Source organism: Nelumbo lutea, chromosome 7, assembly GCF_056320005.1.
Source record: "Nelumbo lutea isolate HS-2025 chromosome 7, American lotus-T2T, whole genome shotgun sequence".
In the NCBI taxonomy this organism is placed as follows: domain Eukaryota; kingdom Viridiplantae; phylum Streptophyta; class Magnoliopsida; order Proteales; family Nelumbonaceae; genus Nelumbo; species Nelumbo lutea.
In genome coordinates, this window is record NC_142690.1 from 51,953,218 (window position 1) to 51,968,412 (window position 15,195).

The following is a 15,195-nucleotide window of genomic DNA, read 5'->3' on the forward strand; positions in this document are numbered from 1 at the left end:
ATAAAGAGGAGAGTATGGAGGCTTGCTACCATGTAACGTGCGTGTATATGCGTGCACGACATAATGAGGTGCTTTAAAGGCACAATTTGCTCGCACCCACGTGACTCACGAATGGTGGCTTTGACTTTTGCTGTGAGGTTAATCGTTGATGTTTTAACGACCATGATTCGATCAGGTGTGATCATGATGCACTATTCAAAGTTAACATGCATTATTTGTTAACTACATTTTTAACTGTCACAATTTTTTATGTTCTGTCTATTCACTTCTATGTCGAGGACATAAACTGAACGCTGTATCATATCGACTCTACAACTTCTACAGGGAATTTATATCTCCAAAAGAAATTTGGAGGGTTTTGGAATTCAAATACAAGGTGCAAGAAGGCAAGTACAAATAAGTATCATATTGCAGAATACTTTGTCTTCACCATGAACGACCATAAGTCTGTATTGGAGCAAGTTCACGAACTATATGTGATAATCAATAAAATCCGATCCCTTGATATCATCCTTCCTGAATCTTTCCAAGTGAGAGAAATAATTGTCAAACTTCCACCCTCTTAGAAGGATTACCAGAAAAAGATTCTACAAAAGACTAAACAACTTACCATAGAGATAATTTAGCAAAACCTTTGTATTGAAGAAAAGTCTTGGATTAAAGACAGAAGGGATGAAGCCCTGGCCTGTATGCTAAACTCTAAGGTTAATCTCTCTCTCACTAGCCTTGATAAAGCCTTTTGTGTTAACAAAGCCTGCTAGTTCATGATTTCACCCACTATTGAACATTGGTAAGCCGTCAAGCGCATCTTGTGCTACCTCAAGGATACCATTCGTTTTGGTCTTTGTATTACACTGTCTCACTCTCCTCGTCTTCATGCTTCTACAGATGCTGACAAGACTAGCTGCCTAGATGATCGCAAATCCCAAGGTGGCTACTGCATTTTCTTTAGCAATAACCTCATCTCATGGAATTCCAAAAAGCCATCCACTATGTCGCGCTCTAGCACTGAAGCCGAGTACCGAAGTGTTGCCGTTGCCACTTTCGAAATGTTGTGGATTCAATCCCTTCTAAAAAAACTTGCCATTCCCTCAACCGGCACCCAGTCCTCTAGTGTGACAATATTGGTGCTACGTACCTCTCTGCCGACCCAGTCCTCCATGCTCATACTAAGCATATTGAGATGGATGTTCATTTTGTTCATGATCAAGCCTCCAAAAAGCTACTTCATGTCCAGTTTCTCTCCTCACATGATCAACTTTCCGACATAATGACAAAACCCCTTGGAAACACAAGCTGAACATGTCTTCTCCCACGTCCACCTTGAGGGGGTGATAGCGATAAGTCTTCCAGCAGTCCACATACACCTTAGTTGTTAGGATATACTTTATGTATTTGATGTTTATCTCTCTCCCATGTTATCACATTATCTTATCCTCTCACCTTATCATTTCTACAATTTGTTTTGTAATTGAACTCTAATTCTACTATTATAAATACAGTCCTCACTAACCGTATTCAGTGCGTGAGTCTTTTTCAAAACCTGCGTACTTTAGTAATGGGTGATGGTGAAACACTCTAGTGGGTTTGCTTTCCTTTGGAATATGGTAGTGGATGTATGTAAGTTCAATGGTTTTTCTAATCTCATTCCCAAAACAAGAGAGTAGTTATAAAAGCAAGGGATGTTGGAATATACTCTTTAACAACATTGTAATTACTTACTAGGTAGAGAGAAACTGACTAAAACACATATTCAATGAGATACATTCATTTTTTAAATCGCTATCAATATTTAAGTGGAACATGAAAATATTGTACACCTAGGAAATTAAAGATTCTACATCCCTATTGAAGCAAATAGCTTTGGCTCAATAAGCACTCACTAGCTTGGCACTTTATATATAATCCGTGGGAATTGGGTTGGGTGCTATAAGTGATAATCCAAAAAATCGACTAATTAATTAAACTCTAAAATTTGTTTAAAGAACTCCCTTTCATATATATAGTCATAATCATTCCCTATTAATGTAGGATTCTGTAATCTGTTGGAGAGGATACATACTACTTTTGAATTAGAAGTCAGGCATCACATATACTAATTAGTTTGTAATGAAAGGCAAAGGTGGAATAGATCACTATAGTGAGTTTCTCATGCGTTTGTTCATTTCAAATTTCCAAGTAAGACTTCCCCTTTCGTTTTATCATGTTATTTGATTTTGTCTATTTGGATCATATACATACCATTTGTTTTTGTTAATACTTAGTTGCATGTTTGAGTTACTAATTTTCTAAATTTAGATACTGAACAAAACCATTCCATATTTACCCATTTCTCTAAGGTTATGTTTGATTTTAATCTTGAAAGAAAAGATTGGAAACCTATACAAGCCTTGTATACCTTTCCCTTCCATTCCCTACCTTTTATTTCAAACCAAACACAGCCTAAAGGAAACAAATAAACAACAAAAGATGTGGATTCTCTTTCAAGTATTGGGGTGATCATCAGAAATTCGAAAATTGAAAAACCAAAACGAATCAATGAAATTGAACTAAAAGTTTGGTTAATCAAACCAGTCAGTTCAGTTTCAGATAACCAAACCGACTGATATATATATATATATATATATATATATATATCAAAAACCAGTGCTACCAGTTCAGTTTGGGAAAGAGGCACATGGTTCGATTGACTGAACTATGAGCACCCCTACTTGCAAGTTTTTTGAGCTAACTAATTATCTCCCTTGATAGTTAGTTAGCTAGATATCTAACCGAGCTGCATGTGATCTTCTAAGGCCTAGTCCTCATTCTATGCCACATGGAACGATGAATTGGAAGATCATTTTGGCTATTTGAAAAAAAAAATAGCTTGGGCTGTTTTGGAAGATTTGCACATAACACCTTAGTTATTTTAGGTCCTCAATTGTATTTTCAATAAAAAAAACATTGTGTAAGAATGGTTATTTTGCTTTATTCAGTGATAAGATTACTATTAAATTGAATAAAAACTTCCTTACCAATGGAGAACTTGAGAATGGTTTCTATGTCTCCTGTCCTTCTCTGAAAATGAACATAACCGAAACTATGTCAAAAATTATCCCCAAGAAGAAATCACGTGATATAGTTAATCCCACATGCCAGTGGCATTATCAGCCTGGTCATATCAATATAAATCGTATCACAAGATTGGTAAAGGATGGTCCTTTGGACTTTCTAACTGTAAAAGATTTTCCAACTTGTGAGACTTGCCTTCAAGGTAAGATGACTAAATGACCATTTACGGAAAAACTTGAATGATCTACAGGCACACTTGACCTGATACATGTTGATGTATGTGGTTCCATAAATGTTAGGACACGTAACTAGCACAGTTATTTCATAACATTCATCGATGATTATTCTCTGTATGGTTGTATACTTAATGAGACATAAGTATGAATCCTTAAAAAAGTTCAAGGAAATTTAAACAAGAAGTTGAGAAACAGTTGAGGAGACACATCAAAACCCTTCGATTAGATTAGGGAGGTAATATTTCTCTGATGAATTCAGGGACTACCTTAGGACGAAGGAATTATATCACAATTGTCTCCTTCTGCTATACTACAATTAAATGGTGTATCAGAGAGGAGAAACCGAACTCTATTAGAAATGGTCCAATCACTCCTCGTGCATTTAGAACTACCTATATCCTTTTGTGGACATGCATTGGGGACTACAATATATGTGGTGGACCGGGTTCAAATCAAATCCATTCCTAAGACTCCTTATGAGCTATGGGCTGGAAATAAACCAAGTGTAAGACACTTGAAGATTTGGGATTGTCTAGTACATGTTAAAAAAATAAGTGTAGATAAATTGGAATCCAAGACCAATTGTTGCCTATTTGTAGGCTACCTCAAGGGCTCTATAGGGTACCTTTCCTATGACTCAAAAAAACAAAAAGTGTTAGCCGAAATGCCTATTTCTTAGAAGAAGATTACATCTTGAACAATCATCTTGAGGAAATTGTTCTTGATGAGGAGAGCACAGCAATAATGGAAGATATCCTACAGATTCTAGATGATACCCAACTTAGAAGATCTAACCAGGTGTCTAGACCTCCAATTCGTTATAGCTATGATCAAGAAAGTATTTAATGGAAAACACAAATAGTGAGGAAGATTCTGTGACCTATATGAAATCTATGTTGGACATAGATTCCTTGAATTGGATAGATATCATAAAAGTCGAGATGGACTCAATGAAAACCAACAAAATTTGAACTCTATTAGACCCATCCCTTAGGGTGAAAGCAGTTGGTTGCAAATTGTTGGACAATTTTGTATGCCCTTAGCTTCAATCAGAATGATGTACATTATGAGTTTTGTATGGGCTGAACCCATCAACCCTAATTCGGCCCATATACCTAGATAATATTAATGGTTAATATTATGGATTCAAATTAGGCTTCAAATGGGCTTTACAGATAATTAATTGATTGGATCAATTTATCCTTGCATGTGATGTATGGATGTGTGATGTGCTACGTACATGGGCCATAAGTACTTGGCTCATGCTCGATCGATAGTGGCTCTTGCGCACACCATGGTTGAATGCACATCATTGCCATGGTGTCCTTTTTGGTCATTGGATGACCTTCCTCAGTGGTGTGCCCCACACCTCATGAAGAGGTTACGTGCGGAACCCTAACCGATTTAGGCCCACCAAAATCTAGCTTTATGAAAGTCAGTGGGAGCCACTTTGGTTTGACATAGATCAAACTAGGGTGTAATTAATTGTTCCCTCCAGCTAATATGAGTGCATGTGATAGGGAGATTCATATGATGAACTCTTTAAAGGCCTTCCATCCTTAGCATGAGGATGGGTCCTTCAGTAATGAGGAAACACACCAGAAAATGGGCTATCCATTTGCTGTTGGGCTTGTCTGAGTGTTTCATAAGATGATAGGGGTGTTATAGACTGATGTGGTAGGGGCTTCACTAGAAAATTGGAACTCTCTCATGGTACCTTAGCATTCATGAATATGATGGGTAAGCACTCACTGGACAGAAAGGTTTACCTGAAAATGGCTTTGAACCTTGTCTGACAGAGGCCAAAGGGAAAACTCATATGATGAGTGGATATGATCCTTCACATAAAGGTGGTGGGGTTATGCAGCTCAAACAGTTGGCTCCATGCACCCTATGTGATTTCCCACATTTCTAGAGACAACCCGCAGTCTCCGTCACTAAGAAAGGAGAGAAATTTCAGAGATGAATAAATGGGAACGAAACGTATGTTAAAATTCATATCTATGTAATGAACATGAATCAAATTAGGTTGTGGACTGATGTTTGCTTTTTTATCAGAAAATGGCAAACAAACAATTTGCAAAGTTACTTGATGACAACAAGTTGAAGGGCCCAAAATATGCCGACTGGTATAGGAACCTTATGCTGGTCCTAACTTCTAAAAAGTTAGATAAAGTGGCTAAAAATCGTGCCTCGGAGCGTCCGGGTGATAGGGCTTCTGAGGCCCGAATGAGAGACTATCAGGACTAGGAGGAGAAAAACTCCCTTGCCCAGTGTTACATCATTGCCTCCTTGGACTACCCAATACAGAGGCAGTTCGATCAGATCGAACATGCCAAGGATATATTGGACAGTCTCAAGATGATGTATGAAGAGCATAATCGTTCTACTCAACAGAAGGTCTTGAAATAGTTCATGACCGCATAGATGTCCAAAAGCCAAAAAGTTCACGACCATTGTCTTCGGATGATGGGTTACATCAACGAACTGGAGGCTCTTGGATCCAGGCTAGACCTTGCGACCTAGATAGATATTATCCTTAATTCTTTGCCTCCTTTCTTTAAGTTTAATATGAACTATAACATGAACAAGCTTTATGTCAGCTTACAAGAGCTCAACAATATATTGCAAAGAGCTGAAGAACTGATTAAAAAGGATGAGCCTGTAGCCATGCTTGTTGAAGCTAGCAAGACAGGCAAAAGAAAGAGGAAGGCAAAGAAGCCTCAGAAGAAAGCCACTAAGGGCAAGAAGCAGAAGAAAGACAAAGCAATAGATGCCTGTCACTTTTGCAAGAAGACTAGTCACTGGAAAAGGAATTGTCCTACCTACCTGGAATCCAAGAAAGGTAATCTCGAAACTTGTGTTATAGAAACCAATTTATTGGTAGCTTCTACATCCTGGTGTATTGACTCCGGGGCTTCAACTCATGCGTGTAACTCATTGCAGGGGTTCAAGGTAAGCAGAAGGCTGAGTGAATGAGAAGTCACGCTCTACTTGGGGACTACTGCAACTGTTGCAGCCGTGGCCATAGGAACCGTGAAATTACTTTTTAGAGAAGGAACTATTGTACTGAAAGATTGTCTTTATCTACAAAATTTAAGAAGAAATTTGATTTCTGTCTCAAAACTGTGTGTAGATGGTTATTCTATATTCTTTAGTAATAGGATTACTATTAAAAGAAATAACAGATTCATCTTATACGGGGAACTGGAGAACGGTCTCTATGTTCTACGTCCTTCTCTAGAAACTAACATAACCGAAACTACGTCGATTGAAATCCCCAAGAAGAGAGCTCGTGATATTGTTAATCCCACATGCCTATGGCATTACCGACTTGGCCACATCAGTGTTGACTGAATCACAAGGTTGGTAAAAGATGGTTCTTTGGATTTTCTAACGGTAGAAGTTCTTCCCACTTGTGAGCCTTTCCTATAAGGCAAGATGACAAAATGGCCATTTAGCGGTAAGCCTGGAAGATGTACAGGCACACTTGACCTTATACATACTGATGTATGTGGTTCCCTGAGTGTTAGGACACGGAATCAACACGTGTATTTCATCACCTTCACCAATGATTTTTCACGATATGGTTACGTGTACCTAATGAGACACAAGTCTGAATCCTTTGAAAAGTTCAAAGAGTTCAGACAAGAGGTCGAGAAACAGTTAGGGAGAGAAATTAAAACCCTTTCGATCAGATCGAGGTGGCGAGTATCTCTCTGACGAATTCAAGGACTACTTAAAGGACAATGGGATAGTATCATAATTAGCTCCTCCTGTTACACTACAACTTAACGGTGTTTCAGAGAGGAGGAATAGGGTGTTATTGGATATGGTCTGGTCGTTTCTCATACACTCAGAGTTACCCACATTCTTTTGGAGTTATGCATTAGAGACTGCAATTTACGTGCTAAATCGGATTCCAACCAAATCGGTTCCGAACACTCCATATGAACTTTGGATCGGAAAGAAACCAAGTGTCAAACACTTGAAGATTTGGGGTTGTCCAGCACATGTTAAAAGAACAAGTGCAGGCAAGTTGGAATCAAAGACTAGTCGTTGCCTATTTGTAGGCTATCCAAAAGGCTCTGTAGGTTACCTATTCTATGACCCAAGTGAACAGAAAGTGTTCTGCAACCAAAATGCACAATTCTTGGAAACCGATTACATCCTAGACACCCATCGTTAGGAAGTTGTTTATGATGAGGAGAGCTCAAGAGTAGTGGGAGATGTCCCACAAGTTGTAGGTAGTGACCAACCTAGAAGATCCACTCGGGTATCTAGGCCACCAGTCCGTTATGGTTATGACCCAGATAGTTACCTGGTGGAAACCTTGACTAGTGAGGAGGATCCCATGACTTATGTGGAAGCTATGTTGGACATAGATTCCTAGAAGTGGGTGGAGGCCATGAGAGTAGAGATGGACTCAATGGAGAGCAATGAAGTTTAGACTCTGGTAGATCCGCCCTCCAGGGTAAAAGCAATCGGTTGCAAATGGATTTACAAGAGGAAGAAGGGCCCCGATGGTAGGGTTGAGACCTTCAAAGCTCGTCTAGTGGCGAAAGGGTACACCTAGAAAGATGGCATCGATTATGAGGAAACCTTTTTGCCTATGGCCATGCTTAAATCCATTAGGATCCTGCTAGCTGTAGTAGCATACCATGATTATGAGATTTGGCAGATGGATGTCAAAACTGCATTCCTGAATGGAGATCTTACTGAAGATATCTATATGCAGTAGCCACAAGGCTTCTAGAAGTTAGAACATCCGTTTTGACTCTACTATCAAATCGTTTGACTTCAAGTAGAATCTGGATGAACTCTGTGTTTACAGGAAGTACAGTGGAGATAAGGTTACCTTTTTGGTTCTATATGTAGATGATATTCTACTCATTGGGAATGATGTAGGAATTTTAACTACGGTGAAAGTATGGCTTTCACAGCAATTCTCCATGAAAGATCTTGGAGTAGCCTCCTATATACTGGGTCTTCGACTTTATAGAGATAGATCAAAATAGATAATAGGATTATCCCAATCTGCTTATATTGACAAAATAGTCAAAAGATATAGCATGGAGAACTCCAAGAAAAGAAATGTTCCTTTCAAGCACGGAGTCACTCTCTCCAAGAGGATGTCTCCCAAGACTTCTAAGGAGATTGATGGCATGAAAGACGTTCCCTATGCCTCTGCTGTAGGGAGCATCATGTATGCCGTGCTGTGCACTCGTCCTGACATTTCTTAGGCAGTGAGTGTGGTAAGCAGATTCCAAGCCAACCCAGGGCAGGAGCACTGGAATGTTATGAAAAACATACTTAAGTACCTTCGAAGGACAAAAGAGTTTTGTCTAGTATTCGACAGTAGCTCACTATAGATCCAAGGGTATACAGATGCCGATTTCTAGTCGGATCTAGATGATAGAAAGTCTACATCTGGATATGTTTTCACGATAGGATCGTGTGTTGTTTTCTGAAAAAGCATCCAACAGGGGTCCACTACAAACTCCATGATCGAGGCCGAGTACATTGCCGCAAGTGAGGATGCTAAAGAAGCCGTGTGGATGAAGAAGTTCGTTCACGAGTTGAGAGTAGTTCCATCCAGCACATCACTCATCCCGTTGTTGTGTGAAAACAATAGAGCCATTGCTCAGACTAAGGAGCCATGAGCCCAGTCGAAGTCGAAGCACATCGAGAGGAAGTACCATGTACTACGAGAGATTGTTGGTAGAGGGGACGCTCTGATTCAGAAGGTCGCATCAGCGGAAAATGTAGCAGACCCATTGACAAAGCCACTATCATAGAAAGTGTTTGAGAAACATGTGGAAAGCATGATACTCTGGATTATACCTGATTGGACCTAAGTACAAGTGAGAGCTGTTGGACAGTTTTGTATGCCCTTAGCTTCAATCAGAATGATGTACATTATGAGTTTATTGTAAATGAATAAAAGTACATATTTGATTCATGTTCCCTTTGTATGTTATTGTGTAATACCCTTAAACTGGACACTTAATGAGACTCGTGTTAGTTTAGAATGTTCACAACCAGTGGGTCGGTCTGGGGAGACCTATCTTGATAAGGCTAACACTGTTGTGCCACCAAGTCGGTTGGAGTGGCCTGTCTCAGCTGCCAGGGTGAGACTCTAGGCACATATGGTGTAGGATTAATTGAATCTTTAAACTGGACTAGATTTCCAATATTGCCCTGGACCTTGGAGATTAATGGAAAAACTAGAAAGTAACACCCGACCCCTAGACTCGATTATGATACTGCACTAGGTGTCAGATTGGGATGTCTTTGATGTACCAATCAATGAGATCCTTAGCGGGGGTCAAAACCTGGGTATGTTGGAATAGTCTGAGAATTCATCTGAGTGGGTGGTCGTAGTGACAGGATCAGCCCCTTTGTTGGACGAAGGTAATGATCAAGGATGCACTCTCACTGATGGAAACCAAGACTATCGACAGTCAATTTCAATCGTTGAGATTTGTTTTGCAAAATATATTTTATATGAGATATACAAGTGTATATATATTATGGTTTCTAAAATGTTTGCAAAAGGTTTTAATTCCCGGGATCCATATAAGTAGAGAGTGCAATACTGTTCCTTGCAGCCGAGGAAGAGGTCCTTTCTTGTTGAGCAGTGTTTGATTATTATGGGCTGAGAGGTTAAGTGTAAGACCATTGAGGGTAATGCCTGATGGGCTAATCATGCATTTACCCATAGTCCTTGGGTGTTACAAGGTGGCTTGGCCCAAGAACCACTTAGGGTAAGTGTTGGGCCCATAGAGCCCATTTGATGGGTTTCAACGGGTGCACTGTCCATAGTAGTGTATTCGGCCATGCCTTGTAACAAAGGCTGGGCCGAGCCCATGTGACTGATGTGTAGATCAATGTTTGGGTCTCACGCCATACAAGGAAGCCCAACTGGGCAGTAGTTAGGAAGGCTAAGTGAGCACATAAGCTTAATGGGCCTAAAGCCCATTTCGAACTTGACTAATTTAATATGGGCGAATTCTGAGATGGATCAGCAGATAGGATAGGGTTACTTAGAGAGTCCAGATCTGAATATGATTCAAATCCAGAAACCTCCTAATGAGATTAGGAGAAGGCTGATCTAATCTGTAGATCAGATAAGGGTATATCCTTATCACCTAAAGGGATGTCTGATCCAAATGTGATTTGGATCAGCAGCTCCTAATTTGATTAGGAGATGATCTTTTAGGGTTACAAAAGAAGGAGGGGGCGACAGCCTTTAGAAGACACATACTTACATCCTCTTCAGAGCTGAAATCACAGAAGGAATAATTAAGCAACCCTGCAGAATTCTTTCTTGCTGCCTCCTTGTTCTTGCCGCCTAGTTTGCCAGTTCGATCTCCAGTTGTGGGAGAAGTCAAGATTCGATCTTGATATCAGTTCTTTGTGAAAGGATTGATAGGAAGATGTGCTCACGTATCATCCTGTTGTTTCTTGCGAAGGACAGAGTTCTTGGAGAAGAACACTGTTGATTTTGCTCCATCCTACACTGTGTCATCTTTAGTGGGAGCAGTCTTTGGATCCTTCCTTGGGCATGAACACCTTGATTGAGAGAGAATATTTCTCTGTATTAGGTATACCTCTCTCCTACTCTATTTGGTTCAGATCTGGTTCAGTTTATGGTTTAAGATTGATCGTTGAAAATATGATTTTCTAAATAGGGAATGCGATTCCCAGTTGAAGGGAGAGAAAATTTTTTGAAATTTGCCCCATTTATTCCGCATAGTTTGGGCATCCATACGATGGATCTCTCATCCCTTCACAAATGGATCTATAAGAGAAAGAAGGGCCTTGATGGAAAGGTTTAGACCTATAAAGCTCATCTTGTAGCGAAATGGTACACTTAGAAAGGAATCGACTATGAGGAAACCTTTTTACCTGAAGCCATGGTCAAGTCCATTCGGATTCTATTAGATATAGCAGCACACTATAATTACATTTGGCATATGGATGTCAAAACTGCATTTCTGAATGGAGATCTTACTGAACATGTATATATGCAGTAACCACAATACTTCATTGCATCTGGTTAGGAACATATGGTGTGCAAACTGAACAGATCCATTTATGGGTTAAAGCAAGCTTCCAAAAGTTGGAACATCTGATTTTACTCTATAGTCGAATAGTTTGACTTTGGACAAAATCTGGATGAACCCTATGTTTATAGAAAATAGTGGGATAAAAGGCTATGTTCCTAATTCTATATGTAAATGATATTCTACTTATTGGGAATGATGTCGGAATGTTGACTATGGTGAAGGTATGATTTTCATAGCAATTCTCCATGAAGGATCTTGGAGAAGCCTCATACATCTTGGAGCTTCAAGTCTATAGAGATAGATAAAAAAGGATAATAGAATTATCCCAGTCTACTTACATTGACAAGATAATCAATAATTACAACATGGAGAACTACAAGAAGGGATTTGTCTTTTCAGACACAGAGTCACTCTCTCCAAGGGTATGTCTCCTAAGACCCCTGAGGAGATTAGAGGCATAAGAGAGGTTCCCTACGCCTTACCAATAAGGAGCATCATGTATGCCATGTTGTACACTCGACCAGACATTGCTTAGATTGTGCACTCCTCACCAATAAGGAGCATCTTTTATGAGTGATGGTGAAACATCTAGTGGGTTTGCTTTCCTTTGGAATATGGTAGTGATGTATGTAAGTTCAATGGTTTATCCAATCTCATTCACAAAAAAAAAGAGAGTAGTTATGAAAGCAAGGGATGTTGGAATATACTCTTTAGCAACATTGTAATTAATTACTAGGCAGAGAGAAACTGACTAAAACACATATTCAATGAGATACATTCATTTTTTAAATCCCTAACAATATTTAAGTGGAACATGAAAATATTGTACACCTAGGAAATGAAAAATCCTACATCCCCATTGAAGCAAATAGCTTTGGTTCAGTAAGCACTCACTAGCATGGCAGTTTACATATAATCTGAGTGAATTGGGCTAGGTCCTATAAGTGATAATCCAAAAGCTAGACTAATTAATTAAACTCTAAAATTTATTTAAAGAACTCCCTTTCAAATATATAGTCATAAACAATTCCCTACTAATGTAGGCTTCTGTAATCCGTTGGAGTGGATGCATACTACTTTTGAACTAGAAGTCAGGCATCACATATACTAATTAGTTTGTACCGAAAGGCAAAGGTGGAATAGATCATTATAGTGAGTTCCTCATGCGTTTGTTCATTTCATATTTCCAAGTAAGTTTTCCCTTTTTTTATCAAGTTATTTGATTTTGTCTACTTGGATCATATACATACCATTTTTGTTAATACTTAGTTACATGTTTGAGTTGTTAATTTTCTCAATTTAGATATTTAACAAAACCATCCCATATATACCCATTTCTCTAAGGTTATGTTTGATTTGAAACTTGAAAGAAAAGATAGGAAATCTATCCAAGCCTTGCATACCTTTCCCTTCCATTCCCTACCTTTTCTTTCAAATCAAACACAGCCTAAAGGAAACAGACAAACCACGAAAGATGCCCCTGATGCAGATTCTCTTGCAAGTATAGGGGTGATCATCCGAAATTCGAAAACTGAAAAATCAAAACAAATCAATGAAATTGAACCAAAAGTTTTGGCTAATCAAACCGATTAGTTCTGTTTCAGTTAACCAATATAAAAAACCAGGGATTAACCAAACCTATCAATATATATATTATAAGTGTCTATTTGTAGTATATACTATAAATATAAAAGACTGACAAACCAAACTGATCAACTAGTTAAGCAGTTGGCTTCAATTCAATATATATTTGCATATTTCCCTAAACCAGTGGTACCAGTTCAGTTTAGAAAAAAGGCACATGGTTTGATAAAATGAACTATGAGCACCCCTACTTGCAAGTTTTTTTAAGCTAGCTAATTATCTCCCTTGCTAGTTAGTGAGCTAGCTAGGTAACCCAACTGCATGCATGTCATCTTGTAAGGCTTATTCCTCTTTTCGTGCCACATGGAACCATGAGTTGGGATATCACTTTGGCTGTTTGGAAGAAAACAGCTTGGGCTGTTTTGGGAGCCTTGCACATAACACTTTAGTTATTTTAGGTCCATAATTGTCTTTCCAATTAAGTAAATGTTGAGTGTAAATACCTTTTTACCCACACTCATGATTAGATGTCATTCATAGCAGGCTACCAAAACAGCTAAAGTTTTTCCATGAATTGGGGGTTTAACTTGGGTGTAGACCTGTTCATGGGCCGGGTAGCCCGATGGCCCGACTCGCACCCCGGTCGGGCTTGGTCATGTAATTAGGCCCATGAGCCTGACCTCGGGCCTAACACAGTAAGCCCGATTGTGTTTCAGGCCGAGCTCCGGATTTCTCAAAAAAGACCAGCTCGAGCCCAGCCTAGCCCGACTCAATATTATATATTGTATAATACATAATATGTATTTTATATATTAGTTTATGAGCTCATGAGATAACCAATGGAACCCATTTTCACCGGGTAAAGGCAAAAAGAAAAGAAAGGGCTGTAACTCAGGTGGGCCCAATCTGAGTCTAGTTTGGTCCAACCCCATACTTGGAATGGGCCTGGGCCTAAAATTTGGATTTTGCTTCTTTAGTTGGACACCCTGATACTGATCCCAATCTCATCTATTTGCACTCCCATGCATTTACACCAATGCAAAAGAAATTTACACTGCAAACAAACTGATGAGACTTAAAGAGCATTCCCTCAACTTTCTTTTAATCTCTTATTTTCTATCAAACCAAACACGGCCAAAGGGTATAAGCATATTAACCCAACATAATCAAAGACAATACAATGAATGAAATGGCATATTCCTTTTGGGATTTAGAAAAAATAAAAATAAAAAACTAATCAAAAGGGGATATATCTGTTTGTTTTCCTCCCTATTCTCTATGTACAACTGGGTGTCATGTTATTAGTAAGGGTGTCAATGGTCTGGTTTTGGATTGGGCCCCATCTAGTCCAAAATCAATTTGGACGGATTGGATGGACCAATAGGACATTTTAGATTGGACTAATCCAGTCCAAAAAGTTTATTAGATTGGATCGGACCTGTTTCATTTGTAACAAATCTATATTGGTTTGGGTTGGATTAAGCCAATATCTGGTCCATTTTTTCCCACTCACCATCTCACCAATGACGATGTTGCCACTCCATTGATGGAAACGCAGAGAATTTAAGGGGCTAGCTGCTGAGTATATAAATGAAATCAAACTGCTGCAGAAAAGCGCAACAAAGTAAACTTGAAAGAAAGCTAGAAATCAGTAGAGAATTGAAGTTGGTTAGTTTACCGGTTTCTGGGAGCCTTTCACATATTGATTCCAGTACTTCTCGGATGAGCAAGAGTTCACATGTCCCATTTGTAGAGAAAATTGCATCTTCTCTCCCCCCTTCTAAGCTTCTTGTCTTAAGAATAATTGAATGACAATATCGGAACAATAAGAACTGCAAAAATACAGAGCAAGGAAACTGTATGGTTGTTTATGAAGAAATGCTTGGGGTTCTGGACTTTATATAACGCACTAAATTTCTCAAAAAAAAAAAAAAGAATATAAAGCATTTAAAATTGTGTTCGCAGCAAATGGTTTGTACTTTGTATTGAATGGAGAATATTAGAATTAGATACATATCATGTTTACAGGAAAAAAGAGAAAAGGGAAAACAGCACGAAGAATCCACTTTTGCTTTGGTTGAAAGTGTGAGAGGGACGCAGATGACGGGGTGAAACCTTGGCTGTCTTTGTCCAACTTGAATATGCTGATCACAGGCTGTATACGTTAATTCTTATTCCTTCCAAGATGTTTCCGTTTGCGGCTATATTTCTTGTGCTGTGCACAAGATGTTGCCAATATTTTGTGGTCA

At 38.9% G+C, this 15,195-nt stretch overlaps 1 long non-coding RNA gene across 1 annotated transcript; it reads right to left on the bottom strand.

The window, feature by feature from the left end:
• Positions 1–304: 304 nt before the first annotated feature.
• On the bottom strand, positions 305–14,818 carry LOC148846381 (uncharacterized). Its single transcript, XR_016101954.1, has 2 exons — positions 14,625–14,818; positions 305–522 (listed from the first exon to the last, which is right to left on the bottom strand). It is a non-coding gene; the product is annotated as an uncharacterized LOC148846381 (long non-coding RNA).
• Positions 14,819–15,195: the final 377 nt, after the last annotated feature.